General features: G+C 40.3%; 1 non-coding gene across 1 annotated transcript; it reads left to right on the plus strand.

Moving 5' to 3' along the window:
- The first annotated feature begins 324 nt into the window (after positions 1-324).
- TRNAA-CGC lies at positions 325-397 on the plus strand. Its single transcript has one exon. It is a non-coding gene; the product is annotated as a tRNA-Ala (tRNA).
- The last annotated feature ends 16,473 nt before the right edge of the window (positions 398-16,870 follow it).

Consider the following 16,870-nt stretch of genomic DNA (forward strand, 5'->3'; position numbering starts at 1 on the left):
AAATATTCTTTTAAAATGCTTTTGATGATATGGTGTATATAGTGCATATCTTATAGTAGTATGGAATCTAAAATTAATAGCATTGTATTGGTAAAAATAAAAATTGGAGAATATTGCATTCACTTTACCACCCCTCCCATGATAAGAAAGTACCTTACCACTTGGGTCATTTCTTCCTATTTTGTAGCACAGCAGGTTCTCAAATAATCATTGTGTATAGAACCATATACTGCTCTTTGGTTCTTCCTGAGCCCTCTGCTGAGCCAGGCTGGCTGTAAATTTCTAACATTGCAAGTTCTGTGTGCTGACATATGCTTGTGATATGGGGAATTAGCTCAAATGGTAGAGTGCTCGCTTCGCATGTGAGAGGTAGTGGGATCGATGCCCACATTCTCCAAGGTTTTTTTTAAGAGAAGATTTGTTTCCCTACCAGTAAACAGCACTCAGTGATGAGGAAAAAACTTTGGCAAAAACATATTGTTCTGAATAGCCTTGCTTTTCAATGACTGTCATCAGTCATCTAAAGCTTAACCCTTTCTTCAGACTCAGGGAAGTGAAGGTAAGTGATTTGTCTGTAGTATGTGTTAAAGATTGTTTCAGTGTTATGATTTAAACTCTGGTTTTCTGACTCAAAATGGACCCTTAAGGTGCTTACTGTTCTAATGCAGTTACAATATATACAATATATGCAATATAGATATATACAAGATACACACAAAATAGGTACTTGGTAACCTTTGAGGGGAAAGCACTAGCATTTGGGATGGGGAGCCAGGAATGGCCTTCAGAAGGCAGTGTTTGACATGAATCTGGAAGGAAACTAGGGGTTTCAAGAGATGAAGAGTGAGAGCATTCCATGCATGGGATACAGCCAGTGCAGAAGCATGGATGAATATTTGTCTGAGGGGTGGTAAATAGGTCAGTTTGGTAATATTATAGGGTGTGTGGAGGGTGGTAATGTGTACAAAGATTGGAAAAGGTAGAATGGTGCCAGATTTTGAAAAATTTTTAATGCTAGACAGAGTAATTTCTATTTTATTCAAAAGGGAGACAGTAGTTTATTGACGAGTGGGGTGGCATGGTCAGACTTGTGCTTTAGGAAATTTATAGTGGTGTTTGTGTAGAATGGATTGGAGAAGTAGGAAGTAGGAAGACCAAACAGGTAAGACGTGGAGGTAAGAGGCAAAGAGGTTCTGAAGTAGGGTAGTGGCTGTGTGAGTGGAAAGAAAGTGAGGCATTTTAGAGGTGTTGTGTTATTGTTCAGTAGCGTCTGACTTTTTGTGACTCCATTTAGGGTTTTCTTGACAAAGATACTGGAGTGGTTTGCCATTTCCTTCTCCAGCTCATTCTACACATGAGGTAACTTAGGCAAAAGTGTTAAGTGACTTGCCTAGGGTCATACAGTTAGTAGCTGAGGTCAAATTGAAACTCAGGTCTTCCTGACTTCAGGCCCCATGCTTTATCCACTGTGCCACCTAGTTGCCCTCTTATAGATGTAGAGAGAGAAAAAATAAGATTTGACAACTAATTGTATATGTACAGTGAGTGAGAGGGAGAGATCAAAGATGACACTTAGGTTGTTAAACTGGGTGACTAGGATGGTGGTCTGACTGGGGAGGGAATTCTTCACTTTAATGGAAAAGTTGGGAAAAAGAATGGGTTTTTGAAAAAATATAATGAGTTCTAATTTGAATATCTCAATCTCAGATGTCTACAGGCCATCTGATTCTAGAAGTCTAATAGGCAGTTTATTATGAGAGATTAGAGTTCTGGAGAGAGAGTAGGGCTGGGTTTATGTATGTGGGAATCATCTGTTTAGAGATGGTAACTGAATCCATAGGAATGTGGGATTGATGAGGTCTAGTGGTTTAGGGGTGCTGGAACCCCAAACTCACATCATGTGGGTCCTGCCCAAAAGAACTCGACCCAAGCCTTCTTTCAGCCAAAAACAAGGTTTATTAAAGATCTACCATATTAGCCAGACTCTTAAGGAATCTGAGCATCTGTGAGCTATTGGCTAGATTGTAAAAATCTGAGCAGCGGCTAGATTATAAGAATCAGAATATATTAATGGAGACAAGACTGTGAGAGGGATCTAGGAGTGGCCAAGTAGTGGGGGGTAGGGGAAGGGCACTGCGAGGTAATAGAAAGCCAGGGACCAGGACCACAGGGCCAAGGGAGAATGAAGCCCAGCTAGGATTAAGGGTGAGAAGTAACTGGGGGCCATCAGGAGGTAAAACAATGGAGGCCTGGGCTAAATTACGGGTGGGAGATTGGGTGTGGCCATAATGAAAGGCCAGTTGATGGCATTATAAGCCTAGAGATCTGGCCATGTGGGAAAGTCCAGGGTTTTTCCTTTCTGGGGTCCACATCCCAACCCCATCAGGACGAGATCACTAAGTGAGATAGAATAGAAAAAAAAAGAGAGAGAAGAGGGCCTAGGAGAGAGCTGTGAGGTACACCCCTAGTTACAAGGAATGCACGAAGATACAGCCAAGAGGACTAAGAAAGAATGGCCAGACAGGTAGGAGGAAGATCAATAGAACACAGTCACAGCAACCCACACGAGGGGAAAATCAAATTACTATGGGGAAATAAAATGAGCCCCCCAAAAAAAATCAATAACCAAGTTAAGAATCTATTTATAAAATAGGTATATTTAAGGGTTAAATGGACTGAACTAAACAAGAACTTAACAGAATAAAAACAATTTTGGCTAACAGTGTTATATATGCCATTCATAAAATGTAATGCTTCATACGCATCACAAATGACAAATACACTCTTTTTTTTAAGAAAATCAATACATTTTAGAGAATTATAAACCATCCTTCTGTAATTAATTGGATGAACTGAAGATTTTTTAGGATGAATTTTTCATTATGGCATATGAATTATATAGTCTGAAATGGAGCATGTGACTCCAGAGGGACTGCAACTAAAAAATCTTTAGTTATCAAAATGCTCCTCCTAGTGGCTATTAATATTATTGCAGCAAAATATATTTCATTCAAGAAAAAGGATCAAAAAATGCTTAGAGCTGGAAAAGACATAAAGGCCATTTAGTCTGACCCATTCGTTTTACATATGGGGAAACCAAGGTTCAGTAGGTTGGGTGACTTGTCCAAAGTCACAAGGTAATGAATGCTAGAAGCAGAATTTGAACCCAGATCCTTTGACAAGCTAGTGCTCTTTCTACTGTAAATCAAAGGAAATGAAAGCAGATGGTGAAGAAATAAAAATTACAAACAAAAAAGAATAACGTTTTTCCCCTTTTATTTCTTTGCTTTTTTGTTTAGAATTTTATTTTCACAAATTACATATAAAAACAAATTTTAACATTCTTTTTTAAAACTTTTGAGTTCCAAATTCTCTCTTCCTTCCTCCCTCCCCAACCCTCCTCCCAATTAAGAAGGCAAGGAAGTTGATATAGGTTATACATGTGAAGTCATGCAAAAGATTTCTATAATAGTCATATTGTGAAAGAAAACATAGGCAAAAAAACTCAAGAAAAATAAAAAAATTTTTGCTTCAATCTGTATTCAGACACCATCAGTTCTTTCTCTGAGGATGGATAGCATTTTTCATCATAAGCCCTTCAGAGTTGTCTTGGATCACTGTATTGCTGAGAATGGCTAGGTAGAATAAGATTTTAAAGACATAAAATACATGTTATTGTAATACATAAAATATGCGTTTGTATTCTTAACCAGTACGCATCTGATATTTCTATCATTGATGATACATGGAATTCATTCATTAAAAGTAATAGCAATAATAATTCCTGTTTTCACAATCCTTTAAGGTTTAAAAAGAGTTTTTCTCACAATCTATGACATAGGCCATACAAGTACAATTGCCTCACTTTAGGTCAAGCTGTTATCACCTCTTTCTTAGACTACTGCAACAGCCTCCTAATTGATCTCCTTGCTTCAACTCTGTGCAGCCTTTCCCTCTCCCAAGCCACTCTCCACACAGTTGCTGTGATTTTCCTTAAGTGAAGACATGACTTCCCCTACTCAATTAATTGTCACTCCACTACCCAACAAATTCTAGTGGTTCTCTATTGCCTCTAGGTTAAAATAGAAATTTGTTGGATTTTTAAAACTCTTATAACCTTGCCCATCCTATCTTTCCAGCCTTATTATACATTACTCCTCTCCCTGTATTCTACAGTCCAGACAAACCGGCCTTCTCTCTGTGCTGTCTCCTTGATTTTTGTAGCAGCTGTCTCCTTGCCTGGAATGTACTCCTTCATCTCTGATTTATATAACTTCTGTCCCAAAGCCCATTGGTTTGGGACTCTCTTCTCATTAGTGGAGATGAAGACCCTGCTCTATATGAGGAAACAGAGTTGGTGAGAGGTGAGAGAGCTCCAGCCTTCAATAGTACCCCCTCAGGACTCTTTAGGGCCAGTCCCCTTGGGGTCTCTTAAGGCAACAGGTCACTTCTGGCTTCCAGCTTCAAAAGAAAAGATGGAAGAGGCCAACCCCATTTCAGCTCACTGAAGGAAAAGACTCTGGGAAGACATGAGAGGAACTGGCAGTCTCCATCATGTTCTTATTCTCAGTTTGCTATACTAGAGATTTTGGAGAGTTTTCCCTTGGGTGAGATCCAATACTCTTTTGGTTGGGCTGAGTTATCTCACTTCCAATGGGAGAGATCCTTCATTCTGTATTGTCTGACATATATTCTCCTATGTATATTCTCTCTGATTTCTATTTTGCTGTGATTTGGATAAATGAATTTCTTTGCTATTTGCTATGTGTGGAACTGGTCTTTGGTGGAAAAGGGGTCAAACCTTGGATATAGAGCTTGGATCTTTTTTCCACCACAAAACGACAAAGTGATCAGAAGTTAGCTTGAATCTGATCATATCCCCTAGACAATATTTGAAGGAGCAGATCCCCTAATACCTCCTCTCTCTGAGGAGAACAAAGTGGCTTCTAGCCCCAGCCTTCTGCTTCCCATTCCTGGCAGGAATGAAAGACATCCTTGGAGGAGGAGAAGAGGCTAGACGTGCTTATTCTGCCTTCCCTCAAGTCACACACAAGGACAGCCCTCTCCTTACACATGGGTCCCACTACACTTGCGTCCCTCTTCTCTTCTTTATATTTATACAATCCCTCCCCTCCTTCAATATACAGCCAGAACCACTTTCTATATTGTCCTGAGTGAAATTTAACAAAGGGGTAAACTGAAGTAATTCTCCAAACAAGATAACATTTATTAACAAGGGCATACTTCCTATCAATAAGTGGGTCAATGACTTGCCTTCATTTATGCCAAAGACCCCCAAGTAAATTGACAGTTCCCTTTTTACAGGTTGTGGGGAAAACAGAACAAAGAACAGAACAGGGTAGATAACATCATGGGATTGAAGACAATATGATTGGGTACAGAGCTGAGGCACAGGGAATAACAGGATTGGTTGAAAGTTTGGTAATGGGAGCTAGCAACAACCCTATTTTATTCCCTCTCTGCCTGAGAAGTTCTCATTATTTCAGTCCAGGTATAAGGTAAAAAGATAACAGACTAGCCCTTTTTGTACAGCAAAGCAGACAACCTTGAAGGATGGCTTGGTGGTATAAAGGTACTAGATGGATTCCTTCGCGTTCACATGCATCCCCCAAGGTCAGCTAAATTCCTTGAGGCAAGAATAGATTAGTGATTAGCAAAAGAGTTGGATTTCTAAACTGAACCCACTACAGACCAGCTGAATTCTGAATTAAGTTCAGAGACAAAGCAACATGATGTAAGCAATTAAAGGACAAAAGCAATTAATTACAAATAGGATCAATAGGGTTGATGGAGGAGCCAAGATGGGAAAAGCAGTGACTTGCTTGAGCTCTCCCCCAAACCCCTCCAAATACCTGTGAAAAAATGGCTCTAAACAAATTCTAGAGCAGCAGAACCCACAAAAAGACAGAGCGAAAGAAATTTCTAGCCAAGACAACGTACATGGTTGATTGGAAAGATCTGCTGTGCTGGCCTGGGAGAGGAGCGCAGTTGGGAGAGGAGCACAGTTCAGCATGGGCAATACAGGCAAAGACAGGGCCTCAGCAAACCTGCAGCAGGCCTCAGAGGACTGAATCAAGGGGAGCAGTGGCAGTTTCTAGACTTCTCAACCCACAAACACCAAAGACAACTTAGGTCAGTAGGAAAGGTCTGTCAGACCTCGGTGAGAAAAGAGCTCAGTGAGGCTGATTCTGAAGCTCCCAGCCCACAGATGGAGGGGGATAGAGCAGCTGATCAGAGGGGGATGGCAGGGATCTCTTAGCTGGTGTTGAGGCAGGATTCTCTTGCTTTGCCTGTGCTTGGCTTTGAGTCTCAGTCCTGGGTGGTGGTTGCAGGGTGAGGAGTGCTGGCATGGCAGAGCTTGTGGCAGCAGTGGAGAGGGAATCTTCCTCAGTTCCAAGGCAGAAAAGAGTGCTTGTGGTCACTCATAAACCAGAGCACAGGCCAGGAAAGGAGTAAACACCTCACCTTTGATCATACCATCTTGGAAGAACTGAAAATTTACAGATCCCTAGCAGTATCTCTGAAAACAGCTGCACAAAACCCCCAAAGCTTGGGACAGTACATTCTCCACACTAGAAGCAGACCCTCTACCTTAACAAAGAGTTTAAAATTTAAGTAATTGGCTGGGAACATAAGCAAATAGCACAAAAAAAGTCAGACCATAGACTCTTTGGTGACAAAGAAGATCAAAACATACACCCAGAAGAAGACAAAAAAAGTCAAAGCTCCTACATCCGAAGCCTCCAAGAAAAATGTGAATTGGTCCAAGGCAATGGAAGAGCTCAAAAAGGATTTTGAGAAGCAAGTAAGAGAAGTATAGGAAAAACTGGACAGATAAATGAGAGTGATTCAAGAAAATCATAAAAAACAAGTCAACAGCTTGCTAAAGGAGACCTGAAAACAATACTGAAGAAAATAACACCTTAATGGCAAAATGGCAAAAGAGGTCCAAAAAGCCAATGAGGAGAAGAATACCTTCAAAAGCAGAATTGGCCAAATGGAAAAGGAAGTTCACAAGCTCACTGAAGAAAATAAATCCTTAAAAATTAGAATGGAACAAATGAAAGCTAATGACTTTCTGAGAAATTAAGACATTATAAAACAAGGCCAAAAGAATGAACAAACAGAAGACAATGTGAAATATCTCATTGGAAAAACAACTGACCTGGAAAATAGATCCAGGAGAGATAACTTAAAAATTATAGGACTACCTGAAAGCCATGATCAAAAAAAGAGCCTAGACATCATCTTTCAAGAAATTATCAAGGAACACTGCCCTGATATTCTAGAACCAGAGGGTAAAATAGAAATTGAAAGAATCCACCGATCACTTCCTGAAAGAGATCTCCAAAGGAAAACTCCTAGGACTATTGTAGCCAAATTCCAGAGTTCTGAGGTCAAGGAGAAAATATTGCAAGCAGCCAGAAATAAACAATTTGAGTACTGTGGAAACACAATTAGGATAACACAAGATTTAGCAGCTTCTACATTAAGGGATTGAAGGACTTGGAAAATTATATTCTGGAGGTCAAAGAAACTAGGATTACAACCAAGACTCACCCACCCAGAAAAACTAAGTATAATTCTTCAGAGGGAAAAATAGACATTCAGTGACATAGAGGACTTTTAAGCATTCTTGATGAAAAGACCAGAGCTGAATAGAAAAGCTGACTTTCAAATACAAGACTCAAGAGAAGCGTGAAAAGGTAAAACAGGAAAGAGAAACCATAAGGGACTTATTAAAGTTGAACTATTTACATTTCTACATAGAAAGATGATATCTGTAACTCATGAGACCTTTCTCAGGATTAGGGTAGTAGGAGGGAATATATATATTCCCTCAGAGGGCAGAGGGTGAGTTGAATATGAAGGGATGATATCTAAAAAAGATAATTAAGAGGTGAGAGAGGATTGTAGAGGGAGAAGGAAAAAGAGAGAGGTAGAATGGGGTAAGTTATCTCACATAAAACAGGGAAAAAAAAACTTTTACAGTGGTGGGGAAGAGGGGGGAGGTGAGAGGGAATGAGTGAATCTTACTCTCATTAGATTTGACTTAATGAGGGAATAACATACACACTCAATTGGGTATGGAAATCTATCTTACCCTACAGGCAAATAGGATGGAAGGGAATATGAGAGGGGGGGATGATAGAAGGGAGGACAGATTGGGGGAGTGGGTAATCAGAAGCAAACACTTTTGCAGAAGGACAGGGTCAAAGGAGAGAATAGAATAAATGGGGGGTGGGATATGATGAAGGGAAATATAGTTATTTTTTCACAACATGGCTATTATGGAAGTGTTTTGCATGACTACACATGTATAACCTACATCGAGTTGCATACCTTCTCAATGAGGGTGGGTGGGCAGGGAGGAAGGGAATTTGGAACTCAAAGTTTTAAAAAAGAATGTTAAAAATTGTTTTTACATGCAACTGGGGAATAAGATATACAGGCAATGGGGTATAGAAATCTATCCTGCCCTACAGGAAAATAGAAAGGGGAGGAGATAAAAGAAGCGGGGGTAATAGAAGGGAGGTCAGATCAGGGGAAGGGATATTCAAAATGCATGCTGTCTTGGGGTGGGGAGAAAATTTGGAACTCAAGATCTTGTGGAAGTGAATGTTGAAAACTAAACTAATTAATTAAAAATAAAAGAAAAAAAAGAAAATAATACAGGGTCAATTTGATCTTTTCAATGTGATCCCTTTTCTGATCCTCCCAACTGTTAATCTTCCTTCTCTCTCTATCTACCTTGTATTTATTTTGTACTTATACATAGATAGTGTTTCATCTTAGCCCTGTCTCTTTCTCTATGTAAAAGTTAAACATACGTGTATAACATATATACATACATAATCATATATATATGCATATAATAGACATAGAGTTGGAAGGTCCAACACCTACATTTTATAGAAGCCAAGACACAGAAATATTAAGCTACCTGCCCGAGGTCTCACAGCTAGTAATTGTTTGGGGTAGGCTTTGAACTTGGGTTTTTGGACTCCATGTCTAATGTCCTATTCATTATGGAAGACTTCCAAGCCTCCTCTATGTACCTAAGCTGAACTTTACTGAACCCACTTAGGTCTCATGGTGGGGACGAAATCCTGGTCCAAGTACTTCATCACAACTAACAATTATATGTATTTATATGTTTTTAATATGTAGATGTTGTTTCCACAGATAGAATATAATTTCCTTGAGCATAGGAATTGTCTCCTTCTTTGAGGCTTTGTTAATACATGTTACATGTTACCAAATGTTGAAGGAAGATTTTTTTCATTCTTTTGGTGATTAAGCAGCTACTGTGTGCAATGCAATAAGATAGGTAGCGGTAGCGGGAAGGTACAATGAGGAATAAACTGAGAGATAGGGAATAGATAAATGATTGCTAGAGCATTTATCAAGAGCTGACTATATGCCAGTCACTGTGCTGAGGATACAAAGACAAGCAATTAAGACTGTCCCTACCTTCAGGGAACTTACATTCTAATTCAGGAAGACAACAAATAAAGGGGAAAAGGTGTTTATATCTGGCACGGTGAGGAGATGGCTGGTATGTGGTGCAGAAGTCTGGTTCTGGGAGAGATGAGGCAAATGCTTATCTATCAGAGCTTGGCATCCCTGGGATAGTTATGGTCCTTTGCTTAAAGAGCTTAAAATGGGGGAATGATAAGATGTACACAGGTCAATGTAATTTAAAATTAGATCATTACAAGTTACACAGTGCTTCCTAAACTGTAGGTCGTGAAATCTGGCAACAGTAAAAGGTTTTTGAATGTTCAACCACCAAAAATTAATTAAAAATCAAATGCATAAAGAATCCAAGGTGTTACTGACAGCGTTTGCGGATGCTGCATTTTGCAACTTCACTGCAGCCTTGGCTCTGACATGACAGGCGCACTTTGCACTGTGCATGCCCTCACTCCCACACAGCACCAAGAAACACTGCCAAAAGGGGAAAAGGGGTTGAGGGGTAAAAGTTTAAGAAGCCCTGGAAGACGACAAAGTGCAATGAAAAGAAAGGGCAGAAACTGACTTTTGGTTTTTGTAGCCCCAGTGTCTAGTATAGTGACTCCCATATAATAAGCACATACAAATGTTCATTGTTGAATTGAATGGAATCAGATGAAGGAGAGATCACATCTAGCTAGAAGGATCAGGAATTTAACTGTACAGCTGGGACTTGAAGGATGGAATGTACGTCAAGAAGCTGAATGGGATTGGGTAAAGGTTGCTAGGTGGTTCAGTGGATAGAGTGCCAGACTTGGAGTGAGGAAGACCAGAGTTCAAATCCAGTCTCAGACGACTCCAGGCAAGTCACTTAACCTTGTTTGCCTCAGTTTCCTCATCTGGAAAATGAGCTGGAGAAGGAAATGGCAAACCATTCCAGTATCTTTGCCAAGAAAACCCTAAATGGGGTCATGAAGAGTAGGACACGACTGGACAACAAAAGACATTTCAGACATAGGGAACAGTATGAGCAAAGGCAAGGAGGTGTAAAGTTCAGGGTATGTGTGGAAGCAATGAATAGCCCCCCAATTATGGTCTTAAATCTAGGTGAAGAAAATGTGCAGCCTCTGCAGTACTGCCCTACCTCAAATCTCTTTTCCACTAGTTCTGCTGCAATAAATGAGATTCTTAAATTGTTTATTCTTTTGGGTTAACCTTGAAAGTCACTGTTAAATATTCACTATTAGTCATGGACATTTTAATTCAAAGGATTTGTCCACAAAAAGTACATCATAAGGTTTATTGAATAGACTTGAGATGAAGTAGTTTATCATAAAAGCCATACCAAAGCTGAGTTTTGAGAGTTTGGATGAAGTTCAGAGAAATTTCTTAAAGTGCAGGGGAATGTACACTGACCCTAGGTAAAGACCTTGATGGGGGTACTAGTAGTAAGGCTTTACAGGCAGACATGATAAAATAAGAAAGGAGAATGCAGAAAGGGAAACTGAGTCTGGTTTAAGCAAAACTTGGCCTCCTTTACAATATTGCCTAGGCATGATTGGCAGTGTTTTGGGGGCATAATATAGAGACATAGGGAAGCAGTGTGGCATAGTGAAGGGAGAGCTGGCAAAAAGGAGAGCCACAAAAACGTGGGTTAAAAATATTACACATTAAAGATACCACACAATTTCCCAAAGGCAATCCTGGCCTCTCTTCTCATCCTACTCAATTATGGGCTGTAGTTCATTGTCCATCTGCAGCGTCTGTCAAAAGATATATGCACTGACAAACCAAGTCTATGGACATCCAGCTGCATACGATAGCCTAGAAAATAAGCTATAGAATATTACATATCTAAATTTAGTGCTAAAAAAAAGGAAATAAAATGTCCATACTTCTGTAAGTCAAAGACACATTTTAGCCGCTTCTCACCATGCACATGTAACAGGAGTTGGATTGAAGTATACTTCATGGAGAATGTGTAGGGATGGACCTTCAAGCCAACTCATAGAGCATGGCTGTTCCTTGGCAACTTTTAGGACTCTTAAAATTTCCTAACAGATTGATCCAAAAATAGCTGCTTCTAGAGGTATGGAGTTCCCACTTATTTGGAGATCTTTCAAGCAAAGACTGATTGACCATTTTTCAGGGAATTTTTTTTTCAGACACAGGTTAGATAAGCCGGTCCCAATTCTGATACATTGTGATTTTGATTCTATGATTCTGTGATTTGCACATAAGAATTACTGTAAAAGATATCACTGAGGAAGCATATGACTAGAAAGGGAGATATGCTGATGATGTTATGAGAATAGAGAATAACAAATGGACATTTATTTTGTTGAAATCAATGTTGTTGATAGGGAAGCCCAAATATTGCACTGGTATTCATAAAAAAAGCAGAAGAAAGTCTTCATTACATTGGGTAAATTTTCTTCGGAGAATTTGTAAAAATACTCATGCAAGGAGGGAAAGGTCCTATGCCCCCAGTCCAATAATCACAAAAGACCTAGATATCTAATCAATAAAAATGGAAATTAGACATGAACAAGTTCTTAATCAATTTGGTGAGAATGAAGTGCTTTGCTCACTGAATGAAATCAGATGACATGCAGGAAATTTATTAGGAATATTTGAATGAATCAGCCACTCCTCTGGGCCCCTGTATTTCCAGTAGGAACTTCCAAACAACGGGCCAGTCTAGTACCCAGTTGCATTTTTGGACTTCTCCATCATGCCCCCAGGAAATTCATCAATAGGAATATTACCATCCTGCAGGATTGCATCAGTTTGGGTACTCATCTTTTACCAGTACCCTCTGATTGGAGCAGAGGTGGGATGGAGTGAAGAGCTCCTCCCAAAGCCTCCATTTAAGGAGAAGCCTAGACCAGCTATCTCTTCCTTTCCCACAGGGCTGTACTCCTTTAGACATGCACCTAAGCTGAGTGCCTTCTACTCCTACCCTTTCAGCTTTCTTTTGTGTGTTGTCTTTCCCCCATTGTCATAAACTGCTTGAGGGCAGGGTTTGCCAATTTTTTTTTTCCCTATTTGTATCTCCAGTGGTTAGCATGTGGTAGAGTTTAATAAATATTTATGATTTGATAGTCCAGGAAATTTCCTTGGAAGGGGGTTTGTAGGGTTTTTTCCTCTTCCCCTACACACCTCCAATTGACCACAGGATGACTTTATGAACTTAGAAAGTTTAGATTTGGACTTCCCATCTGCATTGATAGTGGTATCCTTGGTGCAGCAGTGGCTAAAGACAGTGTTTGCATTAATTGCTGAGAGACATGCCAAAGAAAGGAATCTTCAGAACTCTATATAAAGTCAGTAACCTTTAGAGAAGGGGAGATAGCTACACCTAAAAGGGACTTCATAAGGATTCCATGAAGAGAGGAAAGGAATTCCAATACCCAAGAGCTTTGCATAACCCTTAGGCCATTTATCCTCTCTAAGTTTCAGCCCTAAATTTGGACTCCAAGTTGTGCATGGCAAAACGAAGGGAGTACCTATATCAAAGTTTGTTAATAGTTGAGGCCTAAGTTGTAGTCACCCAAGTCAATGATGATAAAATGCTACAGCCCACTAATATCCAGCAAGTACCCTCTGGATTTTCTATGATTTGAATTTTTTCTGAAATCATGCACTTCCTTGACTGATAGTTACACAGTATTACTAACATTAAGAAGATGGGCTTTTACAGTTTGAGATCATTGAAAGCATTGCGCATTTCTTGGAGTGCAATCCAGCTCAAACTCCTTCTGTTCAATTCTTGATCCACTCATTTCCATCTACTTCTTTAATACGAATAGATTAATTCAAAGATTCTTTCAACCCAAGTTTAAGACTTTACATTTATCAATTTTAATTTGCCCCAAATCCTGGCCTATCAAGAACTTTTTGAATCTTGACTCTGTCATCCATGGTGTTAGCTAGTCTTCCTAGGTTTGTGTCATTAGCAAATTTGATAAGTATGTACTGGATAATAAACCTTTGTACCTCTATTTCCTCATCTGTAAAATGGGTAGAATAATGGCACCTACCTTTCAGAGTTTCGGTGAGGATAAAACGAGATATTTGCAAAGTACTTAAAGCACTAGATAAATGCTAGTTAGCTACTCTGTTATCATTCATTCAATAAGCATTTATTAAACACTTTCTATGTATAAGGTACTTTGCTAGATACTATAGATATAAATACAAAAAATGAAATAATCCTTGCCTTAATGGAATTTTCATTTTGCTAAAGGGATATAATATGTGACAAGTGTTATAAAGACAACCCCAGACTCAGTTCCGAAGACTGGTGTCTCTCAAAGACTTTATTAAAGAGGTTGAAGTGCATCCTTTTGATTCTCTCGAGAAGTGGGCACACCTCCTTGGAAGGGGAGAACTGTGCTCAGGTAAAAGAAGCCAGAGCAAGTTTTATAGTTAGTAATTGCCTAACTCCTCCCTTCTGGATCAGGATTGGTCCTAATCCTTCCGGGTTACAATCTTCTTTATATGCCCCACTGTTAACATACATTATGTGCTTAGAATTGTGTTATCACTCTCCTCCCCACCCCACCCCCACCCCCCACAGAGAAGTCAGCCTGTCTGTGTTGATTTCTTATCTACTTATACGGAAACTTAAACTCTTTCATTTCTCACAATTCCTACCTTTTTTTCTTTTTCTTTTTTTTTAAGGAAAGATTTGGTTTCCACATCTTCCCGATTTCTTTATCCTCTAATCTCCTTAACATGATTTCACATTCGCCATCACTGGAGAAAGTCTCATTGATACATAAGGTATCATCATCCTTATATTGCCAGAGCCTGCCCTCTGAACTCCCACTGTGGGTCCTACTGGGATAATCTTTAGTGAGGGATGTCTCTATCAATTGTTGTACCAGTTCCCTAGTGCATGGAACTATACAACATCCTACAGCAGTTAATACTCCTGAATGGACACAGTCATTCCTTTCCATTTGTCAAACCAGGATTCTAGCTATCACTTTAATCAGTTATCTATCCAAGAGTTCTCTGCCAACTCCTCAGCTAAAGTGGTTAAACCTCGCAATGCCTTAGTGATGGTTCTATTTGGGGCTGTACTGCTGGGCAACATTTCATTAAGGGATTTTGAGGACTTAAAACAAAATGGGAAGGGAGGAATTGATGGACACATTGACAAATTATAAAGGGGGCAGTCCCCTTATTAAGTACAGATACAGAGACCCAAAAGTAATGATAAATTGCCCATGTAAAGCTTCAGAAGTCTCTTCTCATACAGCTGTCTGATATTCTGGACATCATCTGGTGAAGTCCTCTGGTCCAAGTGCCATTCAAACGGTGTCCCGCTGACTCTCCTACTGCAGAGATCTTCCTTTTTGTATCCACTCTCCTACAAGGTTGATCTCAGCACAATTTTTAAATTACCTTGCCAATAACCAGGGCAAATAATGAGAGTTAACTCAACCCTCATGTCTCCACTATTACAAGGTCAAAATTGGAACCTTGGTCAATTGTCATATTTTAAGAAACTCAAATTAGAAAAATGAGAACCTAGCCTTACACTCTGAATTACTTCTAGTTTTATACCTTGCATTAATTCATTATTCATTCCTATTCATATTCCCCCATCAAGAGGATGGGATTCCACTAAGGAATTAAAAACAGACTCCAATACATAGTAGTTAATTTAAAACCAGTACATATTAAATACTAAAACAATCTGGTCATGTACAAATAAATAATCCTTAATTAAAATGGGTGCTTTTTTCAAGGCATTTACAAGATAAGTCATAAGCTATTCTTCTTTTAACATTAATTGTAATAAACTGAGACAACTTTAATATTAACTAAGTAACAGAATAATATCCTAGTTCCACAATCTCCTGGCCCAATTATCCCCTAATTAAGGGGTTATGAGCCCAAGCCCTGACCTTTGCCCCTTACCCCATAAAGAATCTGGCTCCCATTTGTCTATGGGCCCCAGAAAATCCTTATACTTCACTCAATTGGCCTATGTGGTCTATCTCCAATGAACTTCCCCTATGGCTGAAAGATCTGAGCTGAACTCCTTCAGACATGGCCCTCGTGTTGTGATCTTGGGGTCCCAGCACCCCCAAACCTCATTATAACCATTATGAGAAATTAAAGGATCCTGACTTATACAGGAATACACTAGTAACAGATATCAAGACTAAATACTTAATTCCGAAATTCTAGGCCAGATAACTCAATCTTATACTTGCATCCTACTATAATAACCTCAGATGTTCCTGCATCAATCTATTATTTTAATAGATTCGATATTTATGCTTACAAAACTTATAGGAATTTGCCCTGATTTTTATATGTGTGTATATATATATATATAATGTACACATATATATATAATGACCAACTGCATTGAGCCAGGCTTAAAGTCTGCCAGGTGTCACAGTGGGGAAAATGAGTCAGGAGAATCCTACCTCAGCCAGGCAGAAAAGTCATTCTCCCGACCTTCCCAGGAGAACACCCTCTTGCAGCTCATAGATGCAGCTCACAAACCTCTTTGCAGGTTGCTGATGTCATGGGTCGGTAGCTCAATCAGTTCCTTGTTAACCATACCTGGAGTTAGACTCAGAACAACAGTTCATTAACAGTCCCCAAGATCTTGGACAGCAAATTCTCCTCATCAGCGTTTCAGGTGTTGTGAGGGACTGTTTGATGCCAGCTACTGCCAGATGGGGGTTGTGCCAACATGGGACGGAAACTGGGTACCAGAAAGTAACTGGAGCTCTTGCTCCCGAGGCAGAGGCGGTGCTGGGCAGAGTTGTAGCGTACTGGGATGAGATCTGGGTTCTGAGAGGTAACTGGAGCTCACGCTCCCGAGACTGGAGCGGTGCTGGATGGAGCTGTGACGGGCTGGGGAGGAAGAGGGGTACAGGGAAGTGGCCGGAGCGCGCGCTCCCTAGGCAAGGACTGTGCCGCTTGGAGGGGGGACGGCAGGGAACGAGCTCTCTCTGTCTAGCCTTCTTCTTTGGGTAGTGCACCGACCCCAGACACTTCCCCCCGGTTTCTGGACCTGACTTCCCGAGTCACGTATGCTCCCTGGGTGTAGCACTGACCCCAGACACCTCCCCCCGGTATCTGGACCCGACTTCCTGCGTCATGTGTACTCTCCTTTGTCTATGCACTAATCCCTCACGCCTCCTTCCAAATCTCCAGGACCCAATTCCTGTGCCACGTATGCTCCCTTTGTCTGGACACTAGCTGGACATCCCGTTTTTGATATTTGATCCTCGATGAGTCACTATGGGCGGGCTGAGGAGGAGGGACGAAGAAGGTACTAAAAAGAGCTGCGGGGGGGGGGGGGGGGGGGGGAGTCGGCTTTTGTTCCTGCTTGGCCCGTGTGCCTTCCTGCCTGGCC

This window comes from Vombatus ursinus, unplaced genomic scaffold (assembly GCF_900497805.2).
Source record: "Vombatus ursinus unplaced genomic scaffold, bare-nosed wombat genome assembly UNPS02014812.1, whole genome shotgun sequence".
Classification (NCBI taxonomy): domain Eukaryota; kingdom Metazoa; phylum Chordata; class Mammalia; order Diprotodontia; family Vombatidae; genus Vombatus; species Vombatus ursinus.